Below are 13536 nucleotides of genomic sequence, written 5' to 3' on the forward strand. Positions count from 1 at the left end.
ATCTCACAGCCTACTACTAAAGCCATCATATTAGCTTCTAGTTCCTTTTGTTAGTCTAGAGCAGGGGTTGGCAAAGTACAGCCTATGGGTTAAATCTAGCCCACCATCTCTTTCTGTAAATAAAGTTTTATTGGAACACAGCCATATTCAGTTGTTTATGTACTGTACATGGTTGCTTTTGCACTACAGTGACAGAGTTGTAGAGTTGCAAAAGAGATCATAATACCTACAAAGCCAAAAGTTTTTATGTTCTGGCCCTTTAGAGAGAAAGTTTGCAGAGCCCTTGGTCTAGATTATGATCAATTTTTGTAGATTTCTAATGACCTTTAACAAAGAATTTATATTCTATTTTGAGGGTATATTAATGGATAATAATTTGAACTTAATGATTTTTCAAATTTTCTCTATTATTACATGTTTTTCTATTTGCCTCTATCGAATATTGAGTGATAAGATGCATCAGTCTCTCACTGCAACAATGTTTATCTCAATTACTCCTTGAATCTATATCTTGCCTATATGTAGATTCAGTTGTAGGGATGCTGTTATGTGTTGAATTGTGTACTCTGAAAAGATATGCTCTTGTCCTAGTCCCCAGTCCTGTGAGTGTACCCTTACTTGGAAATACCATATTTGAAGATGTGATTAGTTAAAATGAGGCCAAACTTGTTTAGGGTGGGCCATAATCCTATATGGCTGGTGTCCTTGTAAGAGAGGGAAATTGGGACACAGGAAGATATAGGAGAAGTCATATGAAGGTGGAGACAGAGAGTAGAGTGATGCATCTACAAGTCAAGGAACACCAAGGATTGCTAGTAACCATCAGAATCTAGAAGAGGCAAGGGAGGATTCTCCCTTACAGGTTTCAGAATGAACATGGCCCTGCTGACAACCTTGATATCGAATTTCTAGCTTCCAGAACTGTGAGGAATCTGTGAGAGAATAAGTTTATGTTTCTGTAAGCCACCTAGTTTATAGTAATTTTTTTACAGCAGCCCTAGGAAATTAACACAGGAATTACACTATTTGGTAATTATTCATTATTGTTATATCCTCATTGTATATTGTACTTTTTGATCAAGACAAATTATCCTCTATCTAAAAAAACACTCTTGTTCCTTGAATTATACTTTGTATGGTATTAATATTTCATTTTTTCATTTATTTTTTTCTGTATAGAATTGCTCATTCTTTTATTTAATGGTTTTATCCATGGGAAGGAGATATATGAGATGGAGTCGCCAAGTACATTTGATATGTGTGAATCATCTATATTTCTCATTTCCTCAACCAAAAGGAATTAGCTGGAACTTGTAGTACTGGTAAAGTTAGAATAAGCCCTCTACAGCCTATCTTTCCCAGTAATTACCATTAAAAATTGTGGAAAGAACACAAATAGTAATTACTTGAGGGCTCTGAAAAGCAAGCAATCGTAGGTAGAGTGGAAAGAGAAGTAGAAACTTGAAAAACCATCAGTAGTGTTGAGTTTACAGTGTCTTTGTCTTGTTTTATTTGGTTGGTTTGGCTTTGACCTAAGGGTGGACAATATTGAAGAACTCTTTAGTGGGCACGGACAGCAAAAACTCTCTGAGAAACCTCCTCTTTTCAGGCAGAAGACTGAGAAAAGTGGCTGGAGAATTTTAGGGAAAGTCCTGTCCTTTTCTTTCTTTTTTCTCTCCAGGCACTGCCAGATATCAACACTAGTCACAAAGCTTCACTGCTATATTGATGAGACACTCACATGAAACCCTGTGGAAGAAAATCCCATCTTTCTGTCCAGAGGAACAAAGGAATGTGGCTATGGTAGATCAAAGTGCCTATGGGTAAGTCCCATTATTGTTTCTCTCTTTTTCTCTTGCACTGCTCTGAGTGTAACTGCAGTTCAATGGAACTGCACAACAGCACACAGGCCTAAAGCTATTTGAGAAACCCCTGAAATCTAGCCAGAGGAACCAGGAAAATGGGCCTCTTGGACCTGGAGAGTGAGACAGAAGTCCCAGGCAGTAAAGAGTTGTAGAAGGAGATATCCTAATTATGGGTATGAACTGACATAAATTGTGTGTTTACATCCAAGCTGTGCATGCAGGGAAAAGAAACAAAGAAGCATAGCAAAGGTTTTGAAAACTGAAATACAATATAAACTACTGCCCAAGACCCATAGTAAGTCCTGAGTGGTACACACATGGGGTAGATCCAAACAGCATAGTGAAAGTTTTGAAAACTGAACTGTTATTAGAAACTGAACTGCTCACAAAAAGGAAGGCAGAACCTGTGATCTGAAACTACCTGGATTGATTACCTGTGAAAACAAGCTAACAAACAAAGTCATCATTCATGAGAATATTTCAACAGAATGAAAAGCCAAAATATAATATTTAGAATGTCCAAGATAAAATTTTTAAGGAAAAGGACAATAAAGATATGCCAAGCATGAGATAATTCAGATATTGTAATTATCAGACAAAATCTTTAAAACCTCTGTTTTATCCATACTCTGTGATGTAAGGATGGACACCTTTGAAATGAATGGAAAAATATAAGTTCTCAGCAGAGAAATACAAGTTATAAAATAAAACTAAATGAAAATTTAGAATAGAAAAATGAAATAATTGAATTAAAAACTCATTGGAGACACTCAATAGCAGAATGGAGATGACAGAGGAAAAAGTCAGCGAACTTGAAGACAAACCAATAGAAATTATACTGCCTGAAGAAGAGAAGAGGGAAAACATATTACAAAAACAAAAATCCCCAGAGACCTATATGTGACAATATTAGAAGTTTAATATTCATAGTATATAGTTTGTATGAGTGAATTGCATGGTATATGAATTATATCTCAATAAAGCTGATAAAAAAGAATAATAATAACAGTAATTTATATTATCAGCACTACTACTAATTATTATAGTTATTTTAAAAGTATTATTATCATCATCAAAAAAGGTTTAACCTTTGTATCATTGAGGAACCAGAAGGAGAGGAGAGAGAAATTGGCTTAAATTTCCCAATTTGAGTGAAAGATGTAAATGTACAAATGCGAGAAGCTCAGCAAACTGAGAACATCATAATCATTACAATTAAAACCAAAGATAAGGTAAAAATATTAGAAGCATTAGGAGGAGAAATATATTTTGTGTGGGGAAAACAATGATTTGAATGACTGAAGATTTTTCATCAGAAACAATGGAGGACAGAACAGAGTGCAATTATTTTCTGTAAAGGACTGAAAGGAAAGAACTGTCAACCCAGAATTCTATATGCATTTTTGGAGGTGATGGAACTCTTCTGTATCTTGATTGTGGTGGTAGTTACACAACTCTCTGCCTTTGTCAAAACTCATAGATATGTATATCAATAAAAGTGAATTTTACTGTGTGTACAATAAAAAAACAAATTTTAAAAAGCAAGTGTGCTATAAATTAAAATATTGTAAATTTTACCCCTTCTCAACCCTAAAGGCATACCATTTGAAGCTAAAACATGATTACTTTTTCATTTTTAAAATAATAATCTTAGGAATGATTCATAAATTAAAAATAAAATTGCTGATATATATGTGTGTGCATGTTTCTAATAAACATCTCAGGATTAGGAAAATAACTTATAACTTAAAAATTTTTAGACATAACTATGATTTAAAAAATAGAAATATTAGGATCATATTTTCTATATATAGATATATACATGTATTACCTGTTGAAACATGTACTATTCTCTTAACTGTGGCTAACTCTATGGTTGAAAATTTATATAGTGTTGGAATTGAGAGTAGAGAGAGGTTTCTCTTCCCACTTTCTATAATTTCTGTAATTTGTTTAACTGATAAGATGATAGTGTTTAAATATCATTGTGTTACTTTCCATATTTTTAAAAGAATACTTCTACAACATTTAAAAAAAGTGAAAACATATAGGACAAACCCATATTTAATTTCCCCTTTCTTTGCTTTGGGTATGTGTCACTTTTCTGCCCACTCTCTCTCAGAGTGAAGGCTCAGTTGCTGAGTCTTTGACTCAGAAGAGGCCCTGGTTCTATTTTACAGCATCCAAGTGTACCAACTAGCTTTGTTTCCACATACAGTTCTCATTTTTGTGTTTAGTTACTCTGTTATTATCAGTACCACTGACCACCTTTAGAGCAGCCATGTGGAACGCAGAGGTGTGGCAAAAGGTAATGAGCTTTGGCTGCATGCTGACCTAGAAAAGAATTCTGGTTCTTGAACGTACTGGCCATACATTACTCTAAATATAAAATGAAAATAACAGTACCTTCTTACAGGGTCATAGTGTATATTACGTGAGACAATTCAGAGTTAGGACCAAGGTCTGTTCGTTTTTAGCGGTCAAACCTCTTTATTAACATCCCAGGCTGCTTCTCGTGAAGTGCTAAGTTTAACAAGAAGTAATGCTATAAAAAATGGTTAAGTTCCCTGATTAACCCACAGGAGTCATCTGAGCATTCCCAGTTGAAACTCTAGCAAAGAAACGCAGTGATCAAAATTCCTTAAGGTTGGAGGAAGGAATGATATAAAACTACACAAAAAAAGAGACATATTTGTGAGTACAGCCTTAAAACAATTTTCAAATTTTGCTGTTTAGTACCCAAGAACTTTGATCCATTTAGAAGTTGTATACTACTCAGAGCCCATGTTCATGGGACAGGAATCAAATAGTCAAAACTAGAAGTCTCCCTGGAGACCTATATTTCAGAATTGTGCTATGCACTGTTACATAGCAATGAAAATTAGGTTTATAACTATCACAAATTGTGGTAACTATTTTATTCTTGAGGACTTGTAGATCATTTCACAAGTAGGCAAAGTACAGTATTTGGAGATGTAGAGTGATGACTGCTTGTGAGTCATGACACTTCTCTTGAGAGCACACTCTATGGGATGATAGCAAGGTGCAGACAGCATATGATTTAAAATGGACATGGTGGGAATGTGGATATTCATTGTACAATTCTTTCAACTTTTCAGTATGTTTAAAAATTTTGATAATAAAAATGTTATGGGGAGAATTGGCATGGTCAAGTTTTTCCATCAACCTTCTTGATACTCCCAATGGATGTTTTCACAAGCTGGGATACTAGTGTTCTATGGAATATTTAATAGTTGGTCCACTGAAAAAATATTTATGTGGTAAAATAATATTGGGCAATATTGCATTAGACAATGCAATAATTTAAAACAGATTACTGTAGAACATTTTAGAATGTTTGCTATATGAATATACATTGGAAATCTCCACGTGCATAATAGAATAGGCAGTGCTTCTCAAGTTTATTTGACCATGTGGCACTAAAAGATGTTAACACCTATTAACATCTCTTAGAACAACTTATCTGTTAGATAGACACTTTAGGAAATGCTGTCTTAATATGTACAGACCCATGAATACAGTATATTCTAAATTTTCAGATCTTGAGATCTGCTGCTTTCTTGCCTTGCTCTGAGAGCTTTTGTATGGAATATGGAGGGGTAGGAACCAGTACCAGGCTAGGAAAGATAATTGAGAAGGAGATATCATGTGGGTAGAAGTAAGTATCATCTTGCTAAGTAGATATTGCACCTTCTTCTCATCAACAAAATATTTACAAACCCTCTCTTGGGTATATTACTAGGAAAATTTCCAAAGATGATGTTCTGGTTTGCTAATGCTGCTGTTATGCAAAATTCCAGAAATGGATTGGCTTTTATAAAGGGATTTTATTTTGTTACAAAGTTACCATCTTAAGGCTGTAAGTGTCCAAGGTAAGGCAACAAAAATAGGGTACCTTCACTGGAGAAAGGCCACTGGCATCTGGAAAATGTCTGTTAGCTGGTAAGGCACGTGGCTGGCATCTGCTTGCTCCCAGGTTGTGTTTCAAAATGGTGTTCTCCAAAATGTCAGTGTCAGCTTTCAAAGGCCATCTTCAAAATGTCTGTCTCAGATGCAGCAAGCGGTGAGCTCCTTCTGTCTGAGCTTTTATAGGGCTCTGGTAAACTAATCAAGACTCAAGGTGAATGGGCAGGGTCACACCTCCATGGAAACAGTCCAATCAGTGTCATCACCCATAGTCGGTTGGGTCAAATCTCCATGGATACATCCAATCAAAATGTCACACCCTAATCAAAAAGATTAATCAATCTTCCCTCACAAGATTGCATCAAAGAACATGGCTTTTTCTGGGGGACATAATATATACAAACTGGCACAGATGACAACCCTGGTCTATTACTTTTACATTGTATCACAAACCTAGGTATTCCTTCTTAGTCCGATTTCTCTACTATCTGCCATCATATCTTTACAGATTAATTTATTCAGCCAAGCTTATTGAGCATCTATTGTGTATATGTCATTGAGGCAGGTGTTTGAAAGGATGAAAAAAGATGTAATAAACATGGTTGCTATTCTTGAGAAGCAAATGATCAACTGTGTGAGACAAAACATCACTCACATAACCTTTAGAAGCTTGCCAGGTTCATTGCTCCTTTCCTTCCCATTCAAATATATCCCATGCCAATGTCATTCTCAGGGTTTTGCTTATGCTTTTTCTTGCTTTGGAATGACCTCTTACTATTTTCTTCCTATCAATATTTGGCCTATCTTCAAGGCCTAATTGAAATTTCCATCTCTTCTCTGAAGTCTTCATTTCCTTTCTCTGATCTTATGTTACCCTTTGTTTTATACTGAAGTGTGTTGCTTATGTATATTTATTTTGCTTCCTCAAATAGATTTCAAATTCCTTTAAGGCAGAGATGTGTCGTATGGCTATTGTCCACAACACCTAGTAAAATCCAGGACACAGAGTAGGTTGATAATAACTTACTTATTTACTGGCTGATGTATGAAAGGTGCTTCTGTAATTTCATAGTATCTCATGGGTGAGGTTGGAGTATAGACTGGTGTTTTAGTTTCTGCTTAAAGCAGAAACCATGAAATGGGTTGGCTAAAACAATGGGAATGTATTAGCTTATAGTTTGAGGCTAACAAAACGTCCAAATCAAGATGTGGCTTTCTTCCCGAAGACCAGTTGTCAGAGATTCTCTGCCACATGACACATGGTGGCATCTGCTGGTCTCCCTTCTCTTCCAAGTTTCATTGCTTTCAACTTCTTGCTTCAGTGGCTTTCTCTCTTTCTGTGTTCATTCCGTTTACAAAGGACTTCAGTAGGATGATTAAGACCCATCCTGAATGGTGGGTTATGTAAGAGTACTGTATCAATGTTACAATTACTGAACCTGATAACTGTACTGAGGTCATGCAAGAGAATGTCTTTATTCTTAGGAAATGCACACTGAAGCCCCTGAGGGTCTATGATGTATGGAACTTACTTTCAAATGGTTCAGGAAAACAAGTATGTATATATAGAGAGAGACAGAAGGAAGGGTCAAAGGCATAGGCAAATAATAAAGCACCTGGGGCCAAATGCTAACAATGGGTGAATCTGGGAAAAAGGTGTATGGGTGCTCTGTGTACTACTTGTGTAACTTTCCTGTAAAGTATGAAATTATTTACAAATAAAAAGTCTAAATTTAAAAATAAATATTTCTTTCCAAATAAAACTTAAAAAAAAAAAAGACCCATCCTGAATGAGGTGGGCCACACCTTAACTGAAGTAGCCTCATCAAAAGGTCCTACCTACAATGGGTTCACACCCACAGGAATGGATGAACTTTAAGAACATGTCTTTCTGGGGTACATGCAGCTTCAACCCATCAGGGTCAATATGAAGGATAACATTTTGAGCAAAACAGTTGATAGTTAAAAACCATTAAGCTGTAATGACATGACCATGATATTATAATACTTTTAATTGTTCACTAATTCCATTTCTGTCCAAATAACATGTTTGAAATGGTATTTTGGCATAGTTCAAATGTCTACAATTTGAACTTCACAAGGGATATACATACCATCTCTCTACATGTTCAAAAATATTATTTTGTGTTAGCCTAAAGAACCCAATTTTTCCCAGAAATATAACAATTTAAAAGAAAATCTTGGAGTGATCAGGCTTAAAAAGATTTTACTCTGTCTCCTTTTTTTATTAAACTACTTTTCTACTTGAAATCAGCTCACCTGTGATATAATAAAACAGCATACATATACTAAATAAAGTGAAAAATTAATACACATTCTTACTGAAATACAAACAAGCCAATTTTAAACAATAATTAAAATGAGCTGCATTCCCTACTTTCGCAAATGAATGGAGGATATGCTATTTCCACTATCAGCTTACTCTTGCAAACAGCACAGTTTAGTTCAATTAGTGTGATCCATTCAAACAGGTCATTAAATCAGTATTACAGGCAAACTGAACTGATTAGTCAAAAAACTTTTTTCACAACTGAAAGTCACTACATTATGTAAATTCTATTAGCATAAAACCTTGATTGACCTGAATCTAACTAACTTGAGCTCTCATTTAACAGGATTTTTTCTGCTCTTGAATTTTAAAAGAACTGATTAACTGAACAATGGGAGTGGCAGGGTAGAAGGAGAGACGTGGAAAAATAAAGATATATTTTGTAGTAATAGAAATGATAGGGCACAGTGACTAATTGGATATGGAGGGAAGACAGGATGAGAAACAGGAATCAAGGTCCAAGTTTCTGGTTTGGAGAATTGGGTGAAATTGGCCCTCACACTGCCCTCTGAAATGCCCACTATGTGCTAGGTCCTCTGCTAGGCACTATTTTGATGTAGGGAGAATTAACTGGAAAATTATGCATTGTCATAGGTCATCACACACCCTTCATGGTTATCTAATTCTGGTTCTATGGAAGATACTTTCCCATTCTGTAAGCTGAAGAAACTGATAGCAATGTAAAATACATCTTGTCTATAGACAAGTAAATCTAATTCTGTCAGGTGGAGAAACAACACTCTTCCCCTAGTGAAAAAACTAGTTTTGCCTCCATTTGTAAATTCAGTTCAATGTTCCTAATCTATGAGTGCATCTGTTCTTTTAACTGGTTGCAGCAATTTACCAGTTTCTACATCAGTGAGTTAAATAAAATCTTTAACACATATTTAGTTTTCTATTTATATGAGTCATGATTTTACCATTCTTTGCAAATTACCTTTTAACAGTAGTGAATTTGACTAATCTGACCATTGCCCTCATGGAACTTATATTCCAGAGGGATAAACAGATAATAAAGCAAATAAATAGGTAAATATGTGTCATAAAGTATGTATTGATAAGTGCTATGGAGGAAAATATAGCAGGGAAATGGTATAGGAAGTGGAGTTGGGTGGGATGGAGTGGGTTGCAATTAAATTGGGGTGTTAAGGGAAGGTCTTAATAAGAAAGTTCTCTACAACTAACATAAAACAATATATTCTTGACTTTGGATGATATCAGGGCCTTTCAAACTTATTTGACCATATAAGCCACATTTATAATCACTATTACTTTTCCTAGTTACATAGACATACTATGTATGTCTCTTGACTACCTTTAAGAACAGGTTTATTTTTGGTGAGATAGGGTGGAGTGGAGAGTTTGTTCCCCCCATTGTCATGTTGTTTTTATCTGTTTTTCCTTTTCAGGGAGCTCTACTACAAATTCTCCCCTTTCCTCTGATCAACAACTTATCTTCATCTAACGCAAACTAGTGTTTTTGCATTCAATGAACCTCTTAGTAAGCCTGGCACAGTCAGGTTAAGAGACATCTGCTTTCTGAAACGGAACTGGGAGTTAGGAAAATTTCAGTTTATTCCAGAAATTTTTCTAAAAGGGGCGCGATCTCTCCTAAAACAAACCATTCAATTGTAAAGTACGTATTGAATTTCTCCTAAGTGAAAGACACTATACACAATGATGTAGGGCATAGAAAGGAGAAGGGTGACCTGGAAATATTTAACCTAAAGGTAATAGGATTTTTAAACAGATAATTAGAATTATTTTACTATCACCTCCATGTCTAGGAGGATGCATGCAGCTATTCCTTGGGTGCCTCTGTGGTTTGAAGAGATAAAGAAAAATGTAACAGGTAATTCTTTTTATGTACCCTCTTCCCTAATACCTTTCCGCAACCCTGTTTGACCTTCAAAGATTTGGGTTCTCAACCACTGCTGTCAGTAGAGCTTTTAAAGATCTGTTTGAACCATTCATTTCCTAAATCATGATTTCAGAGCTGTAATCTAAGGATCGTGGTTGCAACCTAAGGAAAATTGTTCTGTGAAATTGCTGAATGTACCATCTAGATATTAGAAACAGACTTAATTAAAAAGCCATCAATTTTATTTCCGGAGCTTTCACAGAGATTGATAGAAGCCAGTTTTCGGGAGATATTTACCAAACTGTGGTTCATTCATATAGTCCTCTAAGTCTGCATCCTCACCACTGGAACAAGCCAGCACATACTGGAATTAATGGGGGTATATGCTGTGACTATGGGCTTGTTGTGGTAGTGTATTTGTGACTCTGTCACTGCCTCATTCACCTGCCACCATTTAGTTACTGTTGCTATTGCCATGCACCTTGAAGATACTGCTTTTGGGTCTTTCCCCCAGCCTTCCTACTACTGCTGGATAATGTCAGATCATGGAGTCAGCTGGTGTTGCAGGTAATTAAATCCCAGAGAGTGATCATATTTTGGTTATATTGTTTGACTTTTCATGTGTTAATTTTGTCTCTTAGCTAAGTTGTAAGCACCTTCAAGTTAGGGAGTCCCAGGCTTACAAGCAATGCCCCATCAATGATCCTTCTATACAATAGATGCCGATTAGTCCTTCATCTTGCACAGCCAAAACATTCTTGCTGCTGCTGTGGGAGAGGTCATCAAAACACTATGATGGTATTTCCACACAAGTCGAAGAAGGGGAAGAGACAGTTAGGGGGAAAGATGGGTCTAAGGTCTTGAAATCCCCAGCAAAATGCAAATATGTGATCTGGTAGGGTAACCATTATTAAATCAGTACTAATCATCAACATCTTTGCTGGATAAATTGAACAAGTGAGTTTAATTAGAGCTCCTAAATGAGAATTACATTCCAGGAAGGAGCAAGTTTTAACTTGTGTAGAGGAGATGCTATGGAACATGATTAATGTTAAGGGGGTGGCAGAGAGGAGGCAGCCTCATGTTAGGAGGCTTGGACATGCATTGATTCAAAAAGTATTTATTAGCTCTGGGAATATTTAGGATGGAAAAATAGAATGATGGGAGGAGAGGTAAACACAGATAGAGTGACAGAGAGAACAGAGGACCTCCTTCACAATTTTCCCAAGGGCTAGCCCTTTGAACATCCAAAGGTTATTTTTTCTGCAAACATCTTATCTCTTCTTTGATAGTTTGTTTTAGACCATACTGGAAATTCCCTTATCTTCTTGCTCCTTATCTGTTTTTTATTCCTTTTCTTGTTAATTGACAGCAGGGCTGAGGGCAGCCTGTAAGATCCCTGACTTCCTGGAAAATTTTCTTCTCTGCAGCCACAGAAGACATTTTTAGCTTTATCCTCTAAGCTGCCTTGGCTGGGCTCTGGGGATTTCCGCAAAGAGATATTTGAGGCAAAAACTGAGTCGCCCTCTCGTGTTTTGGTGTTGTGTACAGATTGAGTTGATGAGGGGGTTAACTTCTTTTCCTGACAAGGTCGTCAGGAAGGAAGCTGTCCCCTGAGACATGCTAACATTAACCTGAGAACTAAAGATTATGGGTGCAGAGGGACCTTTGGGCTATAGGGCATTCACAGTCAAACCACAAAATCAGAAAAAATAAAATAAAATAAGGAGCAAGGCCACCTCAATAGAAAAGCTCAAATTATATATTCTCTAAGAAGAAATACATCTTTGCCGCTTCCAGAACTAGTACAAATTCTTGTATACCTTGCCTGAGTGTAACAGGCCAGTGTTTTAAAGGTACCACTTATTGGAAAGGTCACACACAGTCTATGGTGCTGAAAGACTTGTATTTGAAACCTGGATGTGCCATCTAATATCGATGTGGCCTTGGTCAAAGATGCAAACTGCAATTGCCTCAGTTTCCCAGTCTATAAAATAGAGATACTAGTGTTCATCTTTCAAGGTTTTCAGAATTAGAAATGTCATAGGAAAAGCATCAGCACAATGCTCCCACAAATTAGGTTTCCAGTCAGAAGTAGGCAATATTAATACAATACTAATGATGTGGAAATATTTCAGATGCTTTACTCTGCCTGGTAGATGAACTAGAGAAATTGAGACCAGGGAAGGGGCTACCCCAGTTCCTCTAAAATGCTTAGACAATTTACAGGGAGTTAAGGGATATTCCATCATGTCAGAGAACCAAGAAAACAAATGCTTCAGATAAATGAGAAGAGCACTCAGGATGAACCAAGTCATATTGCAAAATGAGGAACTCCAAATACTCACTTATATGAAAAACTCAACTTAGGGACAATCACTTATAATTGGCGACATTCATTTCCATGTAGACCATGAATGTGTTAAAGAACTTATAAATTGCTGGTTCTGTTAAATGGATTAATTCTGTCTCTGGTTTACACTGATGAGAAGAAATGGTTTGCTAGACCCACAAATGTTAACACTCAGTTGTCAATATTTGACAACTTTGCTCTAAAGTATTATCTTTTGATTTAGTTATTAAGTTTATAATACATTTTTGATATGAACAAGATAAAAAAAGATGTTAGTTTCTTATTTCAGTCAAACAAATCTCAGTTTATGCCTTTTACTCAAACTTTGGGGGCTGTGGCATACAACTGCCATCTGCTGATGGTAAGACTACATAGCAGGGTTATGCATTTAATATGTTAAAAAAAAAAAAGAAAGAAAGAAAGAAAAGAAAAGAAAGAAAAGGAAAAAAGAAAAGAAACCTACTTGGGATTATGCACTTAATATGTAAAAAAAAAAAAAAAGGAAAGAAAGAACAGAAAAGAAAAAAGAAAAAAAAACTACTTTGGAACAGAATTTGCAAAACTAAATTGAAGAAGTGATAGTAAGTATCTTAAAGGTCTAATTAATGAGGTGCTATTATTTTCTTTCAAGATGATCAGAAAGAAACTTCTGAGAATATTTCCATATTGAATTCAGAGAGATGCAGAGACATGCTATTTTGTTAAAGGAAAAAGGGATTTTCTTTTCAGGGATATGGAAAGTGTATGAATTGTGAATGGTATTATTGTCTTGGAAATCTGGATTACACCTGAATATTCTATAAAGGTACGCAGCTAAGCAAGTGATAAAATAATAAAAAAAAAGTGAATCTGAGAGGAGACATTTTTAAGGTCTAAATCTCTCATTTTAAAAGTTGTAGTCCTTCCCAAAACAAAAGCAAGCATTCTTTTTGCATTGTTGGGTAGTTCAATCTTTTTCATGACTTTTTAAGAGTTCTTAATGCTTCTAGAATTCAGTTTACTTGAAGAAATCAGTTTGACAAATCAAGGATTATAGAACTTTCTTTGAAAATAGGTATACTGGTAGCACAAATGTGATAAAATTATATAGGAAGCCCTGGGGTCCCCTCAGAGCCAGAAACCTTGTGCCCTACTTCTTTGAGCTCCCCCTTGGGTTTCCTTTTGATATCTTTTGAAATTT

Source organism: Choloepus didactylus, chromosome X (assembly GCF_015220235.1).
Source record: "Choloepus didactylus isolate mChoDid1 chromosome X, mChoDid1.pri, whole genome shotgun sequence".
NCBI classification, from domain to species: Eukaryota; Metazoa; Chordata; class Mammalia; order Pilosa; family Megalonychidae; genus Choloepus; species Choloepus didactylus.